Below are 6,000 nucleotides of genomic sequence, written 5' to 3'. Positions count from 1 at the left end.
AGAACAAAGACAGCAGAGTTCTGTGCTATCAGCAAAAACCTGGTATAAATGACAGCCCCCTTAAGGCCTTTCTTCAGGGCTAAAAGGAAAAACAGAAAATATCTTTTTTTTTTTTTTTTCTTGTATGTAGTAATTAGTGCACCTGGTCTTTTTTCAGTGGGTTCCAGTTTAGGGGGATGGAGGCTCCTTGGCATTTCCTCAGCTCTTAGCACTGGCACTTTTGCCACACTTGGGAGAAGAGTTCCTTCCCTCTCTCCTGGAAATTATAGCTGAGTGTGGCTGGGGTTATTTATATCCAGCTTTGCAGGCATCTCAAACAGTTTTCCTAAAGGACTGCAAAATAGGGTGACCCCCCAAAAGTCACACATCTAATATCATCCCTCATCAATTGGGATGACTATATCTCTGTGGATTTTTGGGAGTGATACTACACAGGAGAGACTGAGTTCGTGTGTGTCTGGCATTTTTTTTCCTCTTTGTCTTTAACTGGTGGTGGTCACAAACATTGTTCCATTTTTCCCCTAAATTTTGGTTTTGTATCTTAGGGAGTGGGTGCAGCACAAAGCTGAGAATCTGTTTCTCTTCAGAGGTCTTGATCTAAAAGCCCTCTAAATCCAGCAGAAAACTTCAGCTGGCTTTGCGCTTTTTCCAGGCTTGTTCAAAGGTGATTTTATTTTTCTTGTTGTTGTTCTAGCACTTTCTAGGATTTTGTGCTGTAGTATCAGTGAGGCTGGACTCAAGTAATACAAGAGAGGTGAGTTTGCAGAGGTGTGTCTTCAGTACCCCTGGCAGCATATGAGCTGCTGTCAGCTCTAGACGTGGTGTGGCACTCCGTGTAGACCAGTTAGACTTGCTGGGCACACATGAAGTGCTTCTAGGATCTTTTGGCTAGAAATTTAATTCAATAAAAGAAAGATTGTACTAACTTTAACGGTAGGAATGACATCATGCGATAATGTAGCTCTTGAGTAGTTTTACTGTGAATTGGTTCTCAAATAAATTAATGAGAAAAGTGGGAGATGAAAATTTGCCACGGATGGAGAGATATCATGGGCTAGTGTGTAAGGAGGGAGGGATTTCTTGAAAACAGTTGGAAAATGCAATATGCTCTAGACAAATTTAAAAAATAAAAATGTGGAGGTAAGAAATGGAAGGAGAGACAGATGGTTCCTTGTGCTGTGTTGCTGTCAGGGTTTGGGGGATCTGTGGAGTTGCTGAGCTGTCGGACTGAGGCCATCCTGCACTTGATCGTTCCCACTGAACTGCTATTATGCAAAATATATAAGAACTATTATGCAAAAAAACCCCAAACACCCAAACAAACAAAACCCAGAAAATACCAAAAGCATTGGACAAAACTCAGTAAAAAAAGGACATGTGTATGATGTTCTTCAAGCACTTTCTTCTGATCAAATGGCAACTATGCAAATTCAACGGGCAAATGAATGCTAAGTGACTAAAGTTATTTATCTTGTCATTCTGTAGTCAGATGCTGGGATAGTAGCAGCTCAGTATTCAGAGTTTGTGCACGCCCAGAGCACATTGGCAGAGGTGTCTAGTTGTCTTCTTTTTTTGCATTTACCTCAGAAAACTCAAAAACTTTACAGAGTATTCAGAGAATTAAAGAGCTGCTATGCATGTGCAGAATTAGAAACTGCTATAAAAGAAATATACAACTTAAGTGGGGAGGAAGGGTCATGCTTTTGGGTGAAAATCTGCCTATGCCACTTCTTCTCCATTCTCCCTATGCCACTAAGTGCTTACAAATAATAACACGAATCAAAGTGTTATAGCCTGATGCTGTATATGGAACATATTTCAGGTAATGCAAATTTTCGGAGACGCTTCTACTGTTGTCAGAGTGGTTTGTACTTGTGTAGAAGCTGGATGGCTCTTCAGTGTCCCTTCTGGCTGATTGCATGTGAGCCACAAACACAGTTAAGGGTGGACTTGCAGATCTCTGATTAAAAAAGCTGTCTTTTCATGTTAAATGTATGATCAGGTTAGAGGTCTTAGACTTAGTTCAGAAAACAATGTGGTTTGTTTTTTTTTTTTTTCAGAATTGTATTACCTGAATTCCAGAATCTTTTTAATATAAACTAGACACAGTATCCTTATTAATCATTAAAGACTGTCAGCATTTGAAATTATTTGGAACATAGTGAGTATGTGTCAGCATTTGAAATTATTTGGAACATAGTATAACTTTTTTAGAAAACAAAGCTTTATTGTGGTGTAGATTAAGTAAATATAAAAGACTATCCTGAGTTAACAACCCAGAGACTAATGCGTAAGCAGCTTGCAAAGGCTCATAAACTCGTTAGCTAATTTAGTAGGAGGCTCTATCCTCCAACCTTATTAACAATAAAATATTTTAAATAAACTCCAAGAAAATGATTGCAGGGTTTCTCCTGCTAATCCTTATGGCTGTTGTCACACTGCAACTATTAAAGTAATGGCATTTTAATGGTAATATATATGTATGCACATAGCTGTCAGATGCTTCATTGTATGAGCACAATTACACACGCCTTTCGGTACAGAGGTCACAATTACTAAGGCAACATTTGCCAGCTGTTACGCTATAGTGATATCTGTGAAACAGAATGTTTTCCCAATGACAAGAGCCAGCTAAAGACCAAAAGTATAGATGCTTGTATGTCAGGTGAAAATATCCATCCTCACTACACAGAGCAGTGCTGCTGCACTGGCAGTGTTACCTTTTATAGATATGATGATAGATAGGCATGATAGATACCTGCCTGTTTCTAGTAGCTACTGGCTCCTACTCTAATGGTAGCAGTTCTGTGGGGCTTGGATGTGACACCTTTCAATCCACTAAGAACAATAGGAACAGTCTCCTCCTCCTATCTATAGCTGCCTTGCTTGCTATAGATAAGTATCTTAAGAGTAGAAGCCTGACTTCTAAGTAGCTGTATTTAAATTTATCCCTCTTCTTGGGAATTGTGCAAGGATATAATCCTTGGTCTACTAAGTTTTGGAGTATCTGAAGAGCTACTCTTTCCAGTGGCTAGAGGGGTTTTTGCATTTTTGATTTTTATTTATTCTTGCACTTCAGGCTTGGGACTGTATTACTTAACATGGCTGCTTCACTGACTTAGAGAGTTATAGAACAGTTCAGGTTAGAAAGGGACTTCAGGAAGATTCTAATCCAACCTCCGCTGGAAGGAAGGTCAGCTATGAGATTGGACCAAGTTGATCAGGGCTTTATGGAGTTGAGTCTTGAAACATCCAGAGATGGAGACAGCACAATCTCTCTGGGCAACCTTTGCCACTGCCAGATTACTGTCAAGATGGAAAAACTTTTCTTATTGCCATTTCAGTTTATGCTAATTGACAGTCATCCTCCTGCTGTGCACTACTGCAAAGAACCTGACTCTGTGTCTTCCATAACCTCATTATAGGTATTGCCAGGCTGCTGCTAGGTCTCCTCCCAAAACAATCTCTTCTCCAAGCCTGCTGATGGCACCGATTTTCCATCCATGTAGTTGTCTATGTATATAGACTGTAATGTCCACACTTGAATATGTTGCTCTTTTGGGAGGGAGTACCAAAAGCTTTGCAAAAGTTTAGGTAAGTGATATCTATTGCTCTCCCCTTGTCCCCAGATCCATTCATTTTGATCTAGAAGGCCATCAGGTTGGTCAGGGATAACTTACTCTTGGTAAATCCGTGCTGGCTGTTTTGAGTACCACCTTCACGTGCTCAGAAACGTGCTCCAAGAGGACCCGGTCCAGCAGCCCTCTACATTTATATTTATTTCAGTTTATTCAGGTCATGTACAGTTTTTTCCAAATTTATAGGTACTGAACTCGGTGTCTATACTTGAACAACCCAGAGCTCTTCATATCTTTTATCAGTCACTGGGCACTGCACGTGGTCCTTCGTAAAACTGAAAGCAAATTTATTGAATGCCATTAACTCATGTTGATTTGTCTTAGCAGCTGATGATGCTTTTATTTTCAAATCCCATTGAACAGTTAAAGTGATTTTTGTGCAGTATGCTTGTAAATCAGGCAGTTCTGCTCAGCAGAAAAATCATTGCTTTTAAAGTCTCAGATTTGATCAATACAGTGTTCCTTGGGGTACTCTTTTATTTGACATTTCACACTGTCATTGTGCATATCAAACAAAAACTGCATCTACTACTAAAGAAACTTGAGTATTTTGTGGATTTTCCATACCCTGTGGTGTTCATTGTACATTTTTATTATGCATCACATATCCTGCATTCAGCATAAACTCATTCCAAACTTCTGAAATTTAAAGTAGAGGTCCTAACATTTTCCTATGAATAAATCAGATGCTCCCTGCTCTATGTAGTATTTTCTTAGTGTGGTACATTAACCTGAATCACATTAAAGAAAAATCCTGCCTCCGCATTTCTGTTGAGTTATTTTGTAGGTTTTGTACAATTCAGAGTGTATTTTGGCTGCATCCTCCTCTATCAGTGGCCTATGGACCAAGCTTCTTGCAGCGGGGCAGTAGTGGTAAAGCAGCAGAGTACAATTTGGCAAACCTGCGTGCTTACAGATTCTTTAGGTCCTCAATTCCTCCCCCACCCCATGCTCTTCAATTCCTGCTGTTGTCTTAATATGGGCAAAATAGGGCATCTTACTTCTAGATGTAGCTGCCCCACCAGCAGGAGATGTAGTTTCCCTCTTGGTGCTTTTCATAGAATCATAGCATCATATGGTGTTGGAAGGCTTCTAGATGTAGCTGCCCCACCAGCAGGAGATGTAGTTTCCCTCTTGGTGCTTTTCATTGAATCATAGCATCATATGGTGTTGGAAGGGACCTCTGGAGATTATCTAGTCCAACCCCCCCACCAGAGCAGGTCCACCCAGAGCAGGTTGCACAGGAACTTGTCCAGGCAGGTTTTGAATGTTTCCAAAGAAGGAGACTCCACCACCTCCCTGGGCAGCCTCTTCCAGGGCTCTGCCACCCTCAAAGGAAAGAAGTTCCTCCTCATGTTGAGGTGGAACTTCTTCTACTCCAGGTTGTGCCCATTTCCTCCTGTCCTGTCCCTGGGCACCACTGAAAAAAGACTGGCCCCGTCCTCTTGACACCCTCCCTTTAAGTATTTATCAGCATTGATCAGATCCCCCCTCAGCCTTCTCTTCTCCAGACTAAAAAGACTCAAGTCCCTCAGCCTCTCCTCATAGGAGAGATGCTCCAGGCCCCTCATCATCTTTGTAGCCCTCTGCTGTCCCCTCTCCAGCAGTTCCCTGTTCTTCTGGAACTGGGGAGCCCAGAACTGGTCCCAGTGCTCCAGATGGGGTCTCACCAGGACAGAGCAGAGGGGCAGGATAATGTCCCTTGACCTGCTGGCCACGGTCTTCTTGATGCCTCCCAGGATGCCATTGGCCTTCTTGGCCACAAGGGCCCATCGCTGGCTCATGGTTATTGTGTTGTCCATCAGGACTCCCAGGTCTTTCTCCTCAGAGCTGCTCTCCAGCAGGTCAGCCCCAGGTTGTTCCCAGTAAGTTGCTGGAGGTTTTGAACAGTCAAGTAACTGCTTGTATATATTTGAGGAGCATGGAAGTTGGAGCCTAATGACCTAGCACATTAGTGAAATTTGTGTGTGTGTGTGTATATATATATATATATTTTTTTTTTTGCAGGAGAGATTGAAATCCTACATTATTTCAGTGCCTATATTATTGTGCAGTTGGGGGGTGGCCAGTGGAGAGCGATGGTGTTGGGCATTGGTTTTAACTGTTTCTGGCTACCATCACCCATTGGTCCACAAGGACAAATGACCTACGTGTGTGCTCTGTCATTTAACACTAACGAAATTTTTGGACGGGTTATTTATTTTGTCTGATCTAAGTTCAGGATGGGTTATGTGCTTGATGATTACTGCTTGGACAGTAAGTGACAACAAGTGCCCAAGGAGGCAGATAGAAAGTCCATCTCAGTTATCACAGGATGGTCGTACCGTGTGTTTTCAGATGCTCAGATGGAAGCTGCTGAGTC

This window comes from Calidris pugnax, unplaced genomic scaffold, assembly GCF_001431845.1.
Source record: "Calidris pugnax isolate Ruff unplaced genomic scaffold, ASM143184v1 scaffold147, whole genome shotgun sequence".
Taxonomy (NCBI): domain Eukaryota; kingdom Metazoa; phylum Chordata; class Aves; order Charadriiformes; family Scolopacidae; genus Calidris; species Calidris pugnax.
Note: the sequence above shows the minus strand (reverse complement) of the source record.